The following is a 21,745-nucleotide window of genomic DNA, read 5'->3' on the forward strand; positions in this document are numbered from 1 at the left end:
CGCAAAACCAGGCAGGGACTCATCAAAGAAAGAGAACTATAGACCCATTTCTTTGATGAACATTGATGCAAAACTTATCAACAAAATTTTGGCCAATCGACTTCAATAATTCATCCAAAAAATCATACACCATGATCAAACAGGATTCATTTCAGGGATGCAAAGCTGGTTCAATATACGCAAATCAATTAATATTATACATCACATCAACAGGAGCAAGAATAAGAACCACATGGTTATCTCAATAGATGCAGAAAAAGCATTCGACAAGATCCAACACCCCTTTATGATGAAGGTTTTGGAAAAATTAGGAATCCATGGAACATTCCCCAATACAATAAAGGCTGTATATGACAAACCTACAGCCAGCATTATACTCAATGGTGAAAAACTAAAGCCATTTCCTCTTAACTCAGGAACAAGACAAGGATGCCCACTCTCTCCACTTCTCTTCAGTCTAGTATTAGAATGCCTAGCTACAGCAATAAGACAAGGTGCAGACATAAAGGGGATCCAAATAGAGAAAGAAGAAATAAAACTCTCCTTCTTTGCAGATGACATGATCTTGTATTTAAAGAATCCCATAGACTCCACACCCAAATTACTCAAGCTGATTCAAAACTTTTGCAAAGTAGCAGTTTATAAAATTAACCCCCCAAAATCAATGGCTTTTCTGTATGCCAACAATGAGAAAAGTGTGGCTGAAATTAGGAATGCAACTCCGTTTGTAATAGCCCCACAAAAATAAAATACCTAGGAATTAACTAAACTAAAGAAGTGAAGGACCTCTATGATGAAAACTTTAAAATCTTAACAAAGAAAATCAACAAAGAACTTTAAAAATGGCAAAAGCTCCCATGCTCCTGGATTGGAAAGGTTAACATTATGAAAATGGCAATTCTTCCCAAGTCTATCTACAAATTCAACGCAATACCTATCAAAATTCCAACCTCATTCTTCAAGGAAATAGAAGAGGCAATCTAAAAATTCATATGGAAAAATAAAAGACCCCGAATAGCAAAAACGCTCCTCAACGGAAAGAACACTGCTGGAGGAATATCAATACCAAATTGATAACTCTACTATAAAGCCATAGAAATCAAAACAGCTTGGTATTGGCATAAGAACAGACCTCAGGACCAATGGAATAGAATTGAAAACCCAGAAATGAACCTACAGTCCTATAGCCATCTAATCTTCGATAAGGGATCTAAAACAGTAGAATGGAAGAAAGACAGTCTCTTCAGTAAATGGTGCTGGCAAAATTGGTTAATTACATGTAGAAAACTTAAGCTAGAACCTTATATATCACCCTGCACCAGAATCAACTCCAAATGGATCAAAGACCTTGAACTCAAAGCAGACACTCTGAAATCATTACAGGATGGAATAGGAGAAACCCTAGGTCTCCTTGGCTCAGGCCGAAATTTTCTGAATAGAGACCCGGAAACACAACAAATCAAAGAAAGGTTGGACAAATGGGATTGCATAAAGTTGCAGAGCTTCTGCAGGGCAAATGCCATAGCTAGCAAGATCAATAGAAAGCACACCGATTGGGAGAAGATCTTTACTAGCCATACAACAGACAAGGGTCTCATATCTAAAATATACTTGGAACTCAAAAAATTAAACCCCCCAACAACAAGTCTTCAAAGAAACAACTGCCCAATAAATAAGTGGGCGAAAGACTTAAAGAGAAACTTCTCTGAAGAAGAAAGAAGGATGGCCAATAGACACAGGAAGAAATGCCCAACCTCCCTAGCCATAAAAGAAATGCACATCAAAACAACATTGAGATACCACCTCACTCCAGTTGGAACGGCTATAATCAAGAACTCAAATAACAGATGCTGGAGTTGATGTGGACAGAAGGCAGCCCTAATGCACTGTTGGTGGAAGTGTAATCTTGTTCAACCACTTTGCCAAGCAGTATGGAAGTTTCTTAAAAGACTCCACATAGAGCTCCCTTATGACCCAGCAATTCCACTTTTGGGTATTTACTGAAATGTTCACAAACAAGACCACACTAAAGCTACCAGCACGACTATGTTTATTGCAGCATTGTTTAACATAGCTAAGATATGGAACTAACCCAGATGCCGCTCAGTAGATGAATGGATCAAGAAAATGTGTTATATTTACACAATGGAATTCTGTCCCCATCAGAAAGAATGATATTGCACCATTTGTTAGGAAATGGAAAGAGTTGGAAAAAATTATATTAAGTGAAGTAAGCCAGGCCCAAAGAAACGTAGGTCCCATGGTTTCCCTTATTTGCAATAACTAGTATATATCTGAGTCAAGCAGTAAAGGGCAGATAAGTTGATGTTAGGGAAATGAGCCCTAAGATGTGAATTCAAATGAATTTTTTTCTTTCATGTGATTGTATCTAACACATTTATAAGATTATTTCTTTGTTGTTTTGTATGTCCCTCCCCCACGATATAACCCTTGATTTCCTTGTATTTTATGTTGGTATAATTTGTGGAGGGTAAGGGAAAAAACAAATCGTTTAAATAGGGATACAGTTGGACCCATTACAACAATGAAATGTACAAGATGTTATGTCGAAAAAGAACTGTACAATTTTTGTGGGGGGGGGAGGATTAAATTGGCGGAACTTGGAGAGAATGGGTAGGTATGGGAAGGGGAAACAAAGGAAGAGGCTACAATGTTTGATAAGAAATGTACTCATTATCTTACCCATGTAACTGTAACCCTTCTGTACAGTATTTTCACAACAACAAAAAATATTAAATTCAAATATGGAATGAAATTAATTCCAATAATGCATTGCATTAAGATGTTTAGAAACAAGTGAGAAACTTAAAGGTCTATAAGATATTTTTTTGGAAGTGAAGGGATATAGGAATTTGGTTCTCTAGTTTAAGCAATTTGCAAAAGCATTAGGCAAAACAAAATTTACATTTGCAGCAGACTTGACACATTAAATGTTGTATGTTGAAAGGGACACACGCCTCAACAATATGTCAATGCTCTCTTCTTATTTATTTCTAAAGGTTTAGGCTTCTGGTCTCTTAATATCATAACTTCAAAAAATTATCTTTATCTAGTTGTGCAAAGGGGTTTTGCTTCATCATGTCAGTGTTGAATAGAGTGTATATGCATTTGAATATACAGTGCATCTGGATCATTGTCAAACTTTCCATTTTTCTTCGGCCCCTTACCCTAACCACACTTATCCCTTCAAGTTTCCTACTTATATTGTCACATGTGTACATTAAGTGCTATGACTGTATTAGTCCACCATTTCATTCTCCATTCTTCTACACTACTCCCTTTTAGCCCAGATCCCCTTTCAAGACTTGTTTCAACTTCATGGTTTTTTGTTAAATATCTCTAATTTGGCATTTGGCTATGGGCTTGCCCCATCCTTTCTTCCATGTTTGACCTATACAAATGAGTATATTTCTCCACATTTCTAATCTGTGAATGGCTGAGATATGTCTCCTTTACTATTCACCTTCTGTCCTAAATTTAAAATTGTACTTTCAGGGCCATTCATTAGAGCATTTTTTATTCTCTACACACTGAAGAGAATTTCCATGCTCTCAGCTTTATGTTATCTATCATGAATTTCCATCGCTTATCACTTCAGCAGTCTAAATTTAAAGTCATATTTTTTGCATTATATTCACACAGTTTAAGTGAATATCAAGGGTAATTTTCATAGTATTGGAAGTTTAGGGACAATCTTCAATTTCTGATGATAGAAGCAGGAGTCAATTTTAATTTTCAGATTCCACTATATAGTGACCCCTGTAGTCTTCTAAATTTTCAATAAATTTCGAGTTAGTTTTTATTAATAATTTAAAAAGTTTTATTTCAGTATTAGAAATACTGCTCCATGTTCCCCATGTTCCCCATGTTTCCCACTAGTTCAGGTTAAGGCCCCTTTGTCTTTATTTTTTGAGAGGCCATGGGATGTGGATACACAGAGAGATGATCATTACTCAAGTATCTCCTTCTCTTCTGTTTCTGCTGTTCTTGTTGAGAGGAGGACTGGAGCAGGGAACAGGAGTGATGGTTGACTTCACCATACAAGGGAGTATTCCTGGCATGTCCATTATTGTTTCTCAGAATCAATTAAAGTGCTTATTCTTGCCTTCTCTGTTACAGTAAACTCACAATGGCTTCCTTAGTTCAGGAGGAAGCATACTAACAGGTTATTACTTGCAAATTGGTATTTTATGTCTCAGTATACTACTACCAAATATAGAAAGCGGTGTCTACATAAATGCAAAGGTACTGATTGTCCAACAATACCTTAGTGAGGTGTAGACAATTCTACTCAGCTACCCCCTCCTCTCGTATCCTGTCTTCGACTTCCCTCCCTTCATTTACCCTCCCTTCCTTTCTTCTTTCTTTGTGTCTCTCTGCTCCATATTCATCTTTGTCTTCTCTCTTTTTTGCTTCCGGTAGCAGGTGCTTTGGTTTATCAGACAACACATAAATAATTGAACAAATATTTCTTTCTCCTCTTTTTGTGATTATTTATTCTTAAGAAATGAATTCTAGCACAGCACCAGTGGCTTACACCTAGATAGTAGGTAGGTTCAAATTTGACAATTGCAATTAGAAGCTATTCCAAATAGATAAATCTAAGAGATTCTTTTCTCTACTGTGGTAAAAGGAAGAAGTGAAGGTGTGGCTCAGGTGGTATAGAGCAAACATTGAGCATTAAAGACCAGATAGAGCTCAAGGCCAGGGGTTCAAACCCCATTACCAGTGCAATACTTAAAAAAAAATTTAGTCCTTTGTCTTTGAAAATTGATATTTTTCCAAAAATTCGTACCCAGGACAATTTTCAAGGTCCAAGACTCTTTTTAAGGCTCTTTCACATCTTAAACTGATTCTTCTGCTTGATTCATATTATGGAAAATAGAAGTCAGACTTCATAGTATAAAGTATGCACATTTACTGAACAGTTCTTACCATTTTTAATGTAAAGGATGCATGAGAGAGGAATTCACCACACTTGGGTGAGTTAGATTTGACTCATTGACAGACTTTTACAATTAAATGAGGGTCTGTTTACATGTAAAGAAGTATATATATATATATATGGTTTTCTAGGCGAGAGAACGAGCTAGCTGTTGTCCAAGTTTGAATCAGAGTAAGTTTATTCCTATGATATGGTAAAGAGAAGCTCATCTCATAGAACACTTTGCAGACAGTAATTTCAAAAGGATTAAAAGCCCATGCCTATATTTTTGTTTTTTTTTGTTTTTCTGTTTTTTTGGTCGGTCGTGGGGCTTGAACTCTGGGCCTGGGTGCTGTCCCTCAGCTTTTCAGCTCAAAGCAAGCACTCTACCACTTGAGCTACAGCACCACTTCCCCATGTCTATAATTTGAACAGCCAAGTTTATACAAACAAAAAACAGTTTTCTGAGCCAAAAAAATAAGTTAGAGCAAAAGGAACTATGTTAAATAGAGTTAATGGCTGAGTGATATGTGTAAATGTTTTCTGTATTCACAAATAAACTATAAGTCTTTCGTCATGTCCCTAACATCAATCTCCAAGATAGGCCTTGCTAAATCTGTCACAGAGGACTGGGTTTATGCTATTGTCAGTTTTTTTTAGGGTCCAATATCTTTCACAGTCGCTGGGTTGCAAACTGCTCACACCACATGCAGTGTCTGGAAACAATTGCTGTCTAGCTAAACACCTAAGGGATTTTTTGTGTTTCTCTGGCTTAGGACTGTTCACTGGAACTCTAAAACTGCTTTCTTTGCAAGACGCTGTTTAGCATCCAGCTTCTCCTCTGCCATCTTCTAGTTTTTAATCCTTTTGAAATTACTGTCTGCATAGTGTTCTATGAGATGAAATTTTCTTTACAGTATCATAGGAATAAACTTACTTTAATTCCAACTTGGACTGTAGCTAGTTTATTCCCTCCCCTAGAAAACCATCTGTCCAGTCTTCTTTATATGTCAACAAATGCTCATTTACCTGCAAAAGTCTGCCAGTGATTCAAACCTAACTCACCCAAGTGAGGTGAATTCCTCTCCCATGTTTCCCTTACATTAAAAATGGTAAACATGTGCATGTTTAGCCATGCACATACTTTTTAATGGAAAGTGTGGTTCCTATTTTGCATAATGTGAATTAAACAGAGGAATCAGGTTAAGAAGTGAAAGAGCCTTTGAAAGAGTCTTTGACCTTGAAAATTTTCCTGGGCATGAATTTTTGGAGAAATTTCCCCATTCAAAGAGGTAGGACTCATTTTTTATATTGTCCTGTTACTTGGGTTTGAACTCCTGGCCTTGAGTTATATCTGGGATTTAATTCTCAATGTTTGGACTATACCTCCTCACCCCCACCTTTACTTCTTCCTTTTACCACAAATGGAGAAAAGAATCTTTAGGTTTGTCTACTTGGAATAGCTTTGAATTGCAATTGTCAAATTTGAACCTACCTAGTAGCTACTTGTAAGCCATTGGTGCTCTGCTAGAACTCACTTCTTAAACATAAATCATCACAAAAAAGAGAAAAAAATTCAATTATTTGTGTGTTGTCTGATAAATCAAATCACTTGCTACTGGGAGATAGAATGCATGAAGTTAAAGATGAATATGGAGGATGGAAACACAAAGAAAGAAAAAGGAAAGGAGGGTAAATGAGGGAAGGGGAAGGGAGGATGTGAGAGGAGAGGCGTGCTGAATAGAATTGTTTATAAGGTGTTATTGGACAATCAGTGCCTTTGCATTTATGTAGCCAAAGCTTTATACTTTTGGTAGTAATAAGTTGAAATATAAAATACCAATTTACACGTAATAACCTGTTAGTGTGCTTCCTTCTGCACCAAGGGTAACACCGTGAAGTACTGTTACAAAGAAGGCAAGAGCAAGCAGTTTAAATGATTCTGAGAAACTACTATTTACATGCCAGGAATGCTGCCTTTTATGGTTAAGTCAAGCATCACTCTTGTTCCCTAATCTAGTCTTCCTCTCAACAAGAATAGCACAAAAGGAAGAGGAAGGATATATCTGAGTAATGATCATCTCTCTGTTTTCCCTCTTCCCTTGGCCTCTCAAACAATAAAGTCAAAGGAGACTTAACCTGAAACGGTGGGGGAAATGGCAGGAAAAAGTTCAGTCTAGCTTAATGTGAAAGTTTTAAAATAATTGGGGTAGTGTTGCAAATACTGAAATAAAATGTTTGTAATTAGTAATAAAAAGTAACTCTAAATGTATTGAAAATTTAGAAGACTAAAAGACTCATTCCATAGTGGAATGTACATAATTAAACTGACTCATGTTTCTATCATCAGAAATTGAAGACTGCTACTAAACATACAATACTAGATAAATTAACCTCGATATTCACTTAAAGTGTTTGAATATGATGCAGAAAACATTACTCATGTAACTGTAACCCTTCTGTACAATAAAAAATGGATAAATTTAAAAAATAGATTGCTGAAGTGATAAGTGATAGAAATTCATGATGGATAGCATAATGCTGAGAGCATGGAAATTATTTTCCTTCCATCGTCTGTGTGTAGAGAAGAAAAAAGCTTTAATTGATGACCCTGAAGGACCAATTCTGAATTTAGGACAGAAGGACAATAGTAATGGAGACCTATCTCAGCCATTCAGAGATTAGAAAAGTGGAGAAATAGCCTCATTTATGTAGGTCAAACACGGAAGAGAGAATGTTGCAAGCCCAAAGCCAAATGCCAAAGTGGCAGAGAAATTTAACAAAATACCATGAAGTTGAAATAAGTCTAAAAACTGAGAGCTGGGCTTAAGGTGAGTAGCGCAGAAGAATGGAGAGGGAAATGGTGGACTAATACACTCATAAAACTCAATGTGCATATGTGAGAATTTAAATAGGAAACTTGAAGGGATAGGTGGGGTTGGGGTAAGAGAAGGACGAAATGTGGAAAGTTTAACAATAATCCAGATGTATTGTACATTGAAATGAACACTTTATTCAACTGAAATGCACATACACTTTATTCAACACTGACATGATGAAGCAAAACTCCTTTGCACAACTTGCTGAAGATGAAAACAATTTTGAAGTTTTATTATTAAGAGACCAGAAGCATAAACCTTTAGAGACAAATAAGAGGATATCATTGACATATTGTTGAGGCATGTGCTCCTTTCAATATACAAAAATTAATGTGTTAAGTCTGCTGCAAATGTATATTTTATTTTGCCAATTTGTGTTGCAAATTGCTTAAAATATAGAGTAGCAAATTCCACTATCCCTACACTTCCAATAAAAAAATTCGTATAGACTTTTAGGTTTCTCAGTTGTTTCTAAACAACTTAATGAATTGCATTGGGGCCAATTTCATTCTACATTTAAGTTTAAATTTTAAAACCCTAAATTCTTTTAAAATGCTCTCACTTGGACATATGTATGGACAGATAAATGATGTGGGCTGAATCAAAATTATTCAGAAGGTTGTAAATGGATGCTTACCTAATTTTCTCTCTTCTGGATCATAGAATGCAGACTATCCGTGTTAGGAAAATGGAGGAGAATGGAAAATGAAGAGGCCAGACTTGATCATCAACAGGTGAGAAGTGTTTATTGATGAACAGCTAGGGGCACAGCCCTTCCAGCAAGTTTGGAGGTTTTGTGAGGGAACTGGGACAGGATCTGGGTTTTTATAGGAGGTCTGAGCAAGGTGGTAGAGGCTAATGAAAAGCCCCAAAGTCAAGGAATGTGGGGGCCTTTCAGTTGGGGCAACAATGGGATGTTTACAGCTGGGATTAGGTGGATTGCCCTGCCTACACTTCAAAGGAGTTCACATATACCTGGGATTTTCTCTGGAGTCTGTATGGGCACTTGACAGTAGGGTGGGAGTCAATCCTTCATATTCCATCTTTAGATACATAAAATGATAGGGCCAAGGGAGGAGAGACAAATTCTTCATATAAGATCTTTGGATACATAAAAAGAATTGGGCTGAGAGAGGAGTATCATGGAGTTATGAGAACAAAACAGATTCCATCATTTTAAACTCTGGAGTATAAAAGGTAGAGGGGCATAGTGATCTTTTCTGGCTACTTCCAGCTGGCATGGGGGTGTCAAGGAGTTACTGGGGCTGCGGTCTTCAGGTCCAGGTGTGTGCTGTGTACAGGGCCCTGTAAGCAAAGCCTCTGGTTGTCTGTAGTAATAGGATGGCCTTGACTTGGTCCCAGGTCTTTAGTGAAGGATGTTATCCTGTAAGAGAGATACTTGAAAACGCTGAGATCAAGCAAAAGACTGACAAGGTGGCAGGACTAGTTGATATGAGTCACATAGTACACCCTGCGATCAAGTCAGAAAAGTTCCATTTGGATCATGAGCCCATAACCAGTCAGAAACTAGGACTGGATTGGAGTAGTTAAGGGCCTGGTGAGAGACCTTGATCATTTCCTATAAATAGCAAGTAACAAAGGCAAGAATGTAAATTCCTGTCTAGTTAGAAGTTAGACAGATATGGATATTAGATGGACAAGCTTCTCACTTGTTTCTATTGACCTCCTGGCTCTGGTTAATTTTGAAAGGGCAGGCACAAAGTGGCTGATGTGACATCATTTTCTCTTATTCTTTTCCACCTTGTCCTGGGATCTAGGTGCTTGTGGCTGGGATATGGGCTTTGAACTCAAGGCCTGAGCAATTTCTCTGAGCACTTCTGCTCCTACACTTTTGAATTACAGGCCACATTTAGCATTTGGCTGGTTAATTTTTTGAGCCAGCTTCCAGCCTGGCAATTTGCTGATTAGTTGGAAGATAGAATCTCAGAGGGATTTTTCTGCCTGGCCTGACTTTGAACTGCAATCTTGGCCAAAAACCCCTCATTATTTCCAGTAAAAGCAAAAAGGAGATCCATGGGAACAAGTAAAACTTAGGTGCATCCCGTCAAGAATTGATCAACAAATAGTTGCCAGAACTCTGGAATGACAAAACTCAATAGATAGGATGAGAGTTTGAGCATAGCTTGGCTGCCTGGAAAACCTGATAACCAAAGTGTATAAGAGGCTCTCCTGGCCTATACATGTTTCAATTGCATAACAACATAGCTGGTTTTTTTCAGGTCAGAGAGTGTCCCACAAAAGTCTTAGTTTTTGTAAATGTAAAGCAGTCTTTTACCATTAATCAGCTGTGTGTGATGGAGTCAGGCAGGAGTCCAGTGTACTGTGGTGGAGGTGGGATGGTCCAGGCAGGATCTGGGCTAAACTGCATCCCTCAGATGGATGATCAAATCTCCTGTTTAGTTGCTTACAAAATTATACACAGACTGCTTAAGACACGGCATTAGATGAAAATAGAGAATGACATGCTAGTTTTAATGTTAAATCACAGCCAAAAATTACATACCAGCATTACTCATAAGCTGTTTTTTAAGGCATACTCATACCATCTCCTACATACTCGAACTTTCTGAGAACAGAAACAGATACATGGAACAAACAATTTAAGTCAATTCTTACCTCCTTACTGGTGTCAAAGTCAATGTTAAAAAAGCAAGCTTATTGAAACTTCTAGCTTTTTCCAGTAAACAATCTTATTTTTTCAAGATTAGTTTATAACTATGAGTTATTTTTAGATGTAACTGAATTTTTTAATAGAATGAAATATAATTCTTACTATTATGAAGTATTTCACAATAATCCACTGTAATGGACTTTCCCCAAGGTCAATTATTACATACTATATCTCACACACTATTATGATTACATTGTATATTGCATATAGTGTGAAGTGAAAGTAGTTTGGACCATTTCATAGAAATTCTAGGTGCTATTTTAGCATTATAAATTCACATCTGTGGTTTTAAACTAAGGAAAAATATTTTAGAGTTAAAATCAAATATGAATATGTAGTGTGTCTCAATTAAACCAAAAATTCTGTGTTCATACAGACAAAATTATTTTCTTTCCACTAAAGAATTTGAAGTAATGCCATTGGAAATAGTGAGGCAAGAAGTGGCAGAGTTCAAATCACGTCAAACAACGTCTCTGTTATTCTGCTAACCCCTCCACTAAGAAGACCTCCCTGTTCCCAGGTGCCACAAAACTTCAAGCTTCTCTCTTAGAATTCAATTTGGAAAAATCCTAAATCACCGATTCTTTTTGCGTTTTCTGTTATAGGAATCAAAATATAGACACAAAAAATTGAAATAAAATGCACATATATGTTGAAGCCATCACAGCTGGAAAAACAACCAACAAATTGGAACTTGCCCAGTAACAAAAATATGTTGTGCCAGTTTATTTTTTAAACTACAAAACATTCAAGTACATGTTAATTTGAGTAGAGCTATAAGGATAACTGTCTCTCAAAAATAAGGTTCTGTTAATTTGTAATTAAATTCATCTGTATGAACCTAATATAGCAAATCCCTTGAATGCATCAAATTGTTTAAAATGAATGTAACTGTATATGAAGTAAGATCTGCACATATTTAAATTAAAAATGTTACATTATCAAATCAAAAAGATCATGACATACTTAAAAATTCAGAAATGCATTTAGTAAGTCCAAAATATTCATAATGAGAACTAAATACTACGGACTTTACTACAACAAAATATGCAAAGAATAGAATCTGAGAAGTGCACGAGTGTACATAATTTAAAAGTACTCTAAATTACACTGCTTATAGAAGACTGAATGTGGGTTATCTAAAGGAAAACATCAGCACATTATATAAATGAATTTAAAAATCTCATGAAAAACAATAGAAGAAGTTTTTGGAAAATATTATTTAAATAAAGGGTGGTCAAAATCTAGTACTGACAAAATTGCATACATATTTATTTAGATCCAAAAAAGACCCAAGCTACTTGAGGTGATTTGAAATTTTGGCAAAGTAGTAGAATACAACTGTATTATGGATGCTGACTCTGGCATGGAATTCATTTCCTCTGATCTGACAAATAAATAAATCAAAGAACATAAGTTCTCCAACTAAATATCAAGTTCTAACCAAACATATAACCATAAAAGTCATCATACAAGCCATATTGCAACTGGGATAAAAGAAAAATAAGTCATACTAATTCCATATTTATTGTAAATGTTTATTTTTCATAAATTAATTCCATATCTTGCATTTTAAAAACATTGTGTTAAATGATGTATATATTGATAACTAATTTTGGATGCCTCCTTAAATTTTGTTCTGAGTATAATATCTCATTTCAATTCCTAACACATGAAATGATGTAGTTTATAAAACATGCGAATAACCACTATTTATAATACACAAAATCTCATAAGCATGATTTCAGGAAGCATAGGTTAACATTTGGATATCTTGGTCTCATGACTTATGAGGACTATCTGCATGAATATAGTTCTACCTAGATTCCTCAGCCTAAATTTAGCCACTGTTAATAAATGTTTATATCTTTATCTGTCACCCATCAGAGCTTAAACCTGTGTATTAATTCCAAGGAAAATCATAAGGTAAGAATTTAGCTTTTCTGGATATAAAGTAAATAAAAATGCAGCATAGAGTAACTCATTGGACTAAAGTCAACCTATTTCTATAAAACATGTTAAGCATTTTCTTACATGAAAGGACTTCACACTGACATGTATAATTACAAGAAGAAAAACGATCAATATTCACAGTGGCACAAAAATCCCGTAGGTGCCTACAAGACTGCACCTTTCTCTAAACATTGCATGTCATGTGAGCGGTTTGCAACCCAAGTGACTGTAGAAGATATTGGACCCTAAACAAAATGGACAATTGCATAAACCCAGTCCTCTATGACAGATTTAGCAAGACCTATCTTGGAGATTCTTGTTAAGGACATGATGAAAATTTTATAGTTTGGTTGTGATTACACATGTCACTCAGCCATTAACTATATTTAACATAGTTCCTTTTGCTCTAACTTATATTTTCTTGACTCAGAAAACTTTCTTGTTTGTGAAAACTTGGCTGTTCAAAACATAGACATGGGTTTTTAATCCTTTGGAATTACTGTCTGCATAGTGTTCTATGAGATGAGCTTCTCTTTACCATATCATAGGAATAAACTTACTCTGTTTCAAACTTGGACAGCAGCTAGCTGGTTCTCTCTCCTAGAAAACCATTTATATAGACTTCCTTACATGTAAAAAGTCCCTAATTTACTTGCAAAAGTATGTCAGTGAGTCAAACCTAACTCAACCAAGTGAGGTGAATTCTGCTCTCATGCTTCCTTTATATTAAAAATTGTAAGAATTGTTCAGCAGTGGGCATACTTTCTAATGTGAAGTGTGACTCCTATTTTCCATAATGTGAATCAAACAGTTGAATCAGTTTAATATGTGAAAGAGACTTTCAAAGAGTCTTGGACCTTGAAAATTGTCCTGGGTATGAATTTTGGGAGAAATATCCCTTTTCAAGCACAAAGGATTCATTTTTTAATATTATGCTGATACTGGGCTTTGAACTCCTGGCCTTGAGTTCTATCTGGGCTTTAATTCTCAATGTTTGCTCTATACCACCTGGGCCACAACTTCACTTCTTCCTTTTACCACAAGTTGAGAAAAGAATCTCTTAGGTTTGTCTACTTGGAAAAGCTTTGAATTGCAATTGTCAAATTTGAACCTACCCAGTATCTATGTGTAAGCCATTGGTGTTCTGCTAGAACTCACTTTTTTTCAGGTAAGGGGTAGGTTTATTCAGTAGACCTGCTGGGACCTGGCAAGATTGGAACTCCACGTGGCTGGGAAAGGCCTGGGAATGAGAGAGAGCTGGGAAAGAGAGGAAAGAGAGGGGAAATAGCTAGAAAAGAGCAGAGAGAGCAGAGAGAGCTAGGAAAGAGCAGGGAGAGAGCTAGGTAGCAGAGAGAGCTAAAATAGAGCAGTGAGAGAGAGCAGAGAGAGTTAGAAAAGAACAGAGAAAGAGCTAGGTAGCAGAGAGAGCTAGAATAGAACAGAGAGATCTAGAAATCACTTCTCAAGAATAAATAATCACAAAAAGAGGAGAAAGAAATATTTGTTCAATTATTTATGTGTCGTGTGATAAACCAAATCACTTGCTAATGGAAAAGAAAAAAAAGAAGATAGAGATGAATATGGAGGAGAGAGACACAAAGAAATAAGTAGGGAAGGCTGGGTAAATGAGGTGAGGGGAGTGGAAGGGAGGATACGAGAGGAGGGGTAGCTGAGTGGAATTGTCTACTCCTCACTAAGGTATTTTTGGACAATCAGTACCTTTGCATATTTGTAGACAAAGCTTTCTATATTTGGTAGTAGTAAGCTGAGATTTAAAATAACGATTTACAGGTAACAACCTGTTAGTGTGCTTCCTCCTGCTGCAAGGTAGCCACAGTTAGGTTACTGTTACAGAGAAGGCAAGAGTAAGCAGTTTAAGTGATTCTGAGAAACAATAATTGACATGCCAGGAATGCTTCCCTGTATGGTGAAGTCAAGCATCACTCTGCTCCAGTCTTCCTCTGATCAAGTACAGAAGAAACAGAAAAGGAAGGGGATACATGAGTAATGATCATCTCTCTGTTTATCCTCTTCCCTTGGCTTCTGAAACAATAAAGCCAAAGGAGACAATCTGAACTAGAAGGGAAAATGGGGGAAAAGTTCAGTCTAACTTATTGTGAAACTTTTAAAATAATTGGAGCAGCATTTCAAATACTGAAATAAAACTTTTAAAATTATTAATAAAAAGTAACTCGAAATTTATTAAAAATTTAGACTACAGGGCTCAATAAATAGTTTTATCTGCATAATTAAAACTGACTCCTGCTTCTATCATCAGAAATTGAAGATCGTCCAATACTAGGTAAATTACCCTTGATATTCACTTAAACTGTGTGAATATAATGCAGAAAATATTACTTTAAATTTAGACTGCTAAAGTAATATGTGATGGAAATTCATGATGGAACCATAATGCTAAGAACATGGAAATTATTTCCCTTCCATCTTAAGAGTGTAGAGAAAAAAAAGAGCACTATTGGATGGCCCTGAAGGTCAAATTCTAAATTTAGGAGAGAAGGTGAATAGTAAAGGAGACTTATCTTGGCCATTCAGACATAAGAAATGTAGAGAAATATACACATTTATGTAGGTCTAACATGGAACAGTGGATGTGGCAAGCCCATAGCCAAATTCCAAAGGTAAAGATATTTAACAAAATACCATGAAGTTCAAACAAGTCTTAAAAGGGGATCTGGGCTTGAAGGGAGTAGGGCAGAATAATGGAGAGGGAAATGGTGGACTAATATAGTCAATATACATATAGCACTCAATGTACATATGTGAGAATATAATTAGGGATAGGGATAGGTGGGGTTGGGGTAAGGGAAGGAAGAAAAATGGCAAGTTTGACAATGATCCAGATGCACTATACATTGAAATGCACATACACTTTATTCAACACTGACATGATGAAGCGAAACCCCTTTGCACAACTAGGTAAAAATAAATTTTTTGAAGTTTTATTATTAAGAGAACAGAAGCATAAACCTTTAAAGATAAATAAGAGGATAGCATTAACATATTGTTGAGGCTTGTGTTCCTTTCAATATACAAATTTTAATAAGTGTCAAGTCTTCTGCAAATGTAAATTTTATTTTGCCAATTCTTTTTGCAAATTGCTTAAACTGAAGAGTACCAAATTCCAACATCCCTTCATTCCATTAAAATTTTTTTATAGACCTTTAGGTTTTTCAGTTGTTGCTAAATATTTTAATGTAATGCATTGGAACTAATTTCATTCCATATCTAAATTTAAATTTTAAATGACTAAATTCTTTTAAAATCATCTCACTCAGGCACAAGTATGGATAAATAACTGATGTGGGCAAAATCAGAATTATTTAGAAGGTTGTAAATTGATACTTAGTTTTCTCTCTGCTGGATCATAGAATACAGACTGTCCAAAATGGAAAAAGTTAGCCTTCCACGTTTACGGCATATAAACACTCCATCAACATTTCGTTATTAGAGGATTATTCAAGATGAGCTACATGTTGATTAATAATGACTGAGTATGTCAGAAAGATGAGGGAAAACCATCTACACTTCACTGAGGTTCTGATTTGTGCTTCAATAAGTGTTCTGAAAACTCTCCTTCAGAGAACTAGCAGCTGCATTTCTAAAAAGTCCCTGGGTTTGAATACATACCTTAGGGTTCATTTCCCTAACATCACCTTATCTGACCTTTTCTGCTTGACTCAGACATATACTAGATATTGAAAATTGTTTTTAGCACATTTATAAGATTATTTCTGTGTTGCTTTGGATATCCTTCTCCCACAGTATAATCCCTGCTTTTACTGTATTTGATGTCCGCATAATTTGTGGAGGGGAAGGGGAAAAACAAATCGTTTAAATATGGATACAGGTGGACCCATTGCAACAATGAGAAGTACAAGTCGTTATGTCGAAAAATGAACTTTACAACTTTGGTCGCCAGGCGGATTGGGTAGGGGGGCGGAGGGAGGGTGGGAAGGGATGGGAAGGGGAAACAAAAGAAGAGGCTACAATGCTTGATAAGAAATGTACTCATTATCTTGCCCATGTAATGGTAACCACTCTGTACAGTATTTTCACAATAATAAAATCAAAGTCCCTGGGTTGTTACACTTTCTGATAATGTCTCAATTCAAGTACTTCAATGTGGACTTCCATACTATTCAATGATGCTGTATTAGCTCCTTGTTATAATTTGCAGACAGGTCTTGGTGATGAAATTTGTGCTTTTCAAAATTGCTGTCCCAATTCCACCCACAAACTGCAGACAAAATTTATTTGAAAAATTTTGTATCTGTTGATAGTGCATATATTATTATTTTTCATTACAAACGTAGAATGCAGTAAAAATTATCATAGCAATTATACTGCACTAGCTTGTGGGCAGCTTCTAATGTAAATAATTTACTGTGTTCATGTAGAGAATTTGAGTATCCAAAGTTTTAATATACCTCTGGTCCTAAAACCAATACCTTACTGATATTGAGTGACAAATACAACTTCTTTTTTTTATTTTAATTTTAATTTTTTGTGAACATGCTGTACAGAGGGGTTACAATTACATGGGCAAGATAATGAGTACATTTGTTATCAACCATTGCAGCCTCCTCCTTTGTTTACCCTTCACATCTCTTCCCAGCCTCCCCCCGCCCCCTACAACTTCTTATAAGTACAGAAATTTTCCTTCTATCTATCTATCTAACTATCTATCATTTATCTATCTATCTATCTATCATCTATCTATCTATCTATCTATCTATCTATCTATCTATCTATCTATCTATCTATCTATCTATGTTTGTGTGCGTGTATATACATAAAATATAATGTACTGAGGGGTTAAAGTTACATAAGTAAAGTAATGGGTACATTTCTTTCTTTTTATTGTGAAAATACTGTATAGAGGAGTTACAATGACATGAGCAAGACAATGAGTACATTTTTTATCAAGCATTGTTGCCCCCTCCTTTGTTTCCCCTTCCTATCCCTTCCTATACCCTCCCACGTCCCCCAACCTGATCCTCCCCCCCCACCGAAGTTGTAAAGTTCGTTTTTTGACATAAAGACTTGTATATCTCATTGTTGCAATGGGTCCAACTGTATCATTATTTAAACGATTTGTTTTTTTTTTTTCCATTCCCCTCCACAAATTATACCAACATCAAGTACAATGAAAGCAGGTTTTATACCATGGGGGAAGGACATACAAAGCAACAAAGAAATCATCTTATAAATATGTTAGAAACAATCCCGTGAAAGAAAAAAAAACATTTAAATACTTATCTTGGGGTTCATTTCCCTAACATCAACTTATCTGACCTTTTCTGTTTGACTCAGACATATACTTGTTATTGCAAACAAGATCACACTACAACTACCAGCACAACTATATTTATTGCAGCATTATTTACCATAGCTAAGATATAAGCACATTTTTCCTAAACACTGTTACTCCCTCCTTTGTTTTTCCCCTACCATCTCTTTCTTTCACACCTTCCCAACTCCCCCATTCACCCCTCCCCCCCACTGATAGAGTGTCTTGTACATCTCATTGTTACAATGGGTCAACCTGTATTCTTTCCTTATATCTTAATTGAAGTAATGATAGCTTGATTTATGCTGATTCTACTTGTGTAGACACACCTAAAATCACTCACCAATCCAAGAGCACATAAATGAAACATCATTCTTTGTCAGTTCTTATAATTTTTTTCTACACATTTATTGACAGGTTACAAATTATTCTTAAACATTAATACATTAAAAATACTTTCTTTTTTATTTATTTTCTTGACCAGGAAATCAGCAAGACCTCAGTCAGCATTTCTCACATAGGACTTTTCACGTGGGTTGGTTAAATATATATATAGAATCCAGTCTTCTGAGGACTCACTCTTTTGCTTAGGAATTGATGCTGCCTGTTGGAAAAGAGCTCAAAGAAGCATGCCATTTAAAGCCTTATAACTTTATTCTTTACCATGATATTCTCCTGCTGCTTTGGTTGTTGAGAGTGTCTACCAGAGCAAGCATTCCATGAGGAGCAGGGTGACACAATATGACTTATACTTACTGAGATTTCCGAGTGACTTGCTATCACTTGTACTGCATTTTACCAGTCAAATCTCTCTAAAACCACCGGATTTAAGAGATAAGAGGAGTGGTAAAGAAATCTTAGGGACAAATATATCTTCAGAATATATTGTTCCAAGCATTCCGTGTAAGTCATATTCAACAACTTGTGAAACTTGTGTTGGCTGTAACTATGTGTTTTTCTCCATGTGTGCATGTATACATGTGTATATGTATGTTTGTGAATAGTAACATACATGTGTACACATATAAGAGCATATACACACATATATGCATATGTAAATAAATATACACATATAAATATATGTGCATATATATCTGTTGTTCAGTGTTTTACTCTATAGTTACCAGCACATTGTCATTCTCACAAAGTGTACAAGATAAATTGCTCTGAGGATCTGTGCTGTATGATGTGCATCCGTTGTACTCACTTCCCCCATTCCTTTGTTTTTCATCCCTGTGAACAATTTCTGTCTACTTTCCATAGGATAGCTCTGTTTTCATTACAGGAAGTTACTAACTGATAATAAAAGAAAAAGATTGTTTGTAAAAGAAAAAGTACTTTTAGGTTATAGGTTAAAGTATCTTATTTATCCCAATGATTCCTATGAGATAAAATTTACATAAATAGTAGTAAAAGGGAGATCTGGTGTTTTGCCATTTAGAATCGCAAAGAATAATATCACGTCACTTTTATAACTCTTAAAGAATACAAAAGTAACTGATGGTCACTATCATGCTGCCACAAAACCAGTGGATCCTTAAGGATAATAGTAGACCAGCAGAAATTCTAAGTAGCAGACATGGAGCATGAAAGAGAAAGAGGAAATGAGAGAGTGAAAGAGAGAGAGAAATATCATAATATTTAAAGTGCATAACAGATAAACAAGAGCAGTATGAGAATATTCATATTTGATGTATGATAACCCATCAACATGAAATATAATGCTATTTTGATAAAAATAAAAATGACGCAGAAGAAATTATAAATGGAAAAACAATCTTCACAGAAACAAATTCTTAGATATATTTCATGACTTGGTAAAGGATAAAGAGGCTGAAGTTAGTATAAATTTAGAAGTACGACAATTCACAAAAACATAAAAAGATATTCATATATTTCATTATATGACCGAAAGCAGAAAGCAAATATTGTTTAGATGATTTTTTTAAAACACAGTTTCTCAGGTGTGGAAAAGGTGGCTCAGTGTTAGAGGGCTTGGCTTGCATGCATGAGGCCGTGGATTTGATTCCTCAGCACAACATAAGCAGAAAAAGATGGAAGAGGTGCTGTGCCTCAAGTGGTAGCGCTAGCCCTGAGCTGAGGTACAGAACCCAGGCCCCATGACCAACAAAATCAACAAAACCAAACAAAACAAAACACAGTCTCTCACTTTTGTGGCCTCAACTCTGCAATAATGCTGTGTCAGCCTAGGGCTAAGATTTTAGGTGTTTACATTTACCAACTCTCCTGATTCAGACTCTATTTGTTCATTTTTAAATAAATATTTTGTTCTTAATTTTCCTCTTTGTAAATTCACATGCACATATAAAAAATGGTATGGACATCCCAGTAACCTTCTCAATGATGACCTCCTAATGATGACTTACAAATGTTTTATTATATTATAGCAAGTAAAAAATTGCTACAAATAAAGGAAACCAATAATTAAATATTAATGATTAAAAAAATAAAAGAACAAACCAATTTCAGTCTTTGAAGTATACTGCATATTAGATTTTACTATTTTCTCATATTCCTGTAAATTTAACTATGGCTAAGTTTATTGTTGGGAGCCGACAGTAAAGCTCCAAGGTCATCTTGACCCTTGTGCTCCCTTGCAGGCGCGTACAAGGAACTGGCTTTCATGAAAAGCACCAGGTGCCCAGGTTTGTGTCTGTAGTGTTAGTTTTACTTTCTATCAGTTGACCTTGTCTTGTTTCAATCTGCACCTTGTTTTTATTAAAATTTTCTTTCCTTTTCTGCACTATGGTGACCTTAGGTTACCTCTTGAATTCTAATAGTATATATTAAGGAGAGTTAAAAATAAACGGTGCTCTAGTCTTGAGCTACAGACCTCCTGACCCCATCCTTTGTCTTATGTCTTTATTTTTCCGTCCTCACCCCCTAATTCAGGATTCCCTTTCATTGCCTGCAGGCTCCGGCAGTTTATGATGTTCAAAAAGAGTTTTATAGAATATGAGTAGTCTTTAAAATTAGCCACTAAGATTACCAGTTATGGCTCATCTCATCATTTGTTTATGGCTTACATCATCATTTGTTTCTCGCTAACAAATAAAGTTAGGAATCCCTGAAGTTTTAAAAGAAACTGTGTAGTTAAAGTCTTAACTCTTCATTCTGCTTCTTTACACAAATACTTTGGAACTTCTCATTAATAAAGTTTCTATAAACTCTGAAATGTACATACTTAGTAGTATATGTCTGCTACCATAAATCTTAAATACTTTATAGAAAAGTTTATACTTGCCAAACTGTCCTAATTTTGGCATATATAAGCAAATTCCCAAAATTAAACATAGTTAAAACATTAAAACTTTTAACAAACCTTAACACTTGCTGTAGTGTTTATTATGACAGGTGCCTTGAATAGAATAATTGAATTCCTCCTCCTACAAATCTCTTGAACAACAAATATCTGGAATTATTTTGTTTTTGACATATCAATCTAGACTTTATACTTAAATGTGTGTTTATGTAAGAAATATTTGGTTCTAAAATTTCATGACAATTGTTTTGAACATACTTTTTGCTGAATTGTCTAGTTTAATAAAATTAATTACACTTTTTATATAAAAATATCCTGTACTCAATTCAGCATCACATACACTAACATTGGAACAATACAGAGAAGATTATCATGGCCCCTGCACAGGGATGACATGCAAATTCCTGGATCGTTCCATATATATACAACAACAGATGCTGGAGGGCATGTGCCCACGGCATTGTTGGTGGGAGTGTAAACTGTTCAACCACTTTGGAAAGCAGTCTGGAGGTTCCTCAAAAGACTCCACATAAAGATCCCATAGGACCCAGCAATCTTATTTTTGGGGATTTACCCAAATGATCACAAACAAGAACATACTAATACTACCAGCACAATTATGTTTATTGCTGCATTATATACCATAGCTAAGATATGGAACCAACCCAGATGCCCCTCAGTA

At 35.6% G+C, this 21,745-nt stretch overlaps 1 non-coding gene across 1 annotated transcript; it reads left to right on the plus strand.

Moving 5' to 3' along the window:
- The first annotated feature begins 21,380 nt into the window (after window positions 1-21,380).
- Window positions 21,381-21,487, plus strand: LOC138820297 (U6 spliceosomal RNA). Its single transcript, XR_011369823.1, has one exon. It is a non-coding gene; the product is annotated as a U6 spliceosomal RNA (small nuclear RNA).
- The last annotated feature ends 258 nt before the right edge of the window (window positions 21,488-21,745 follow it).

The sequence above is a fragment of the Dipodomys merriami genome, unplaced genomic scaffold (assembly GCF_024711535.1).
Source record: "Dipodomys merriami isolate MVZ:Mamm:240054 unplaced genomic scaffold, mDipMer1.0.p SCAF_855, whole genome shotgun sequence".
Classification (NCBI taxonomy): Eukaryota; Metazoa; Chordata; class Mammalia; order Rodentia; family Heteromyidae; genus Dipodomys; species Dipodomys merriami.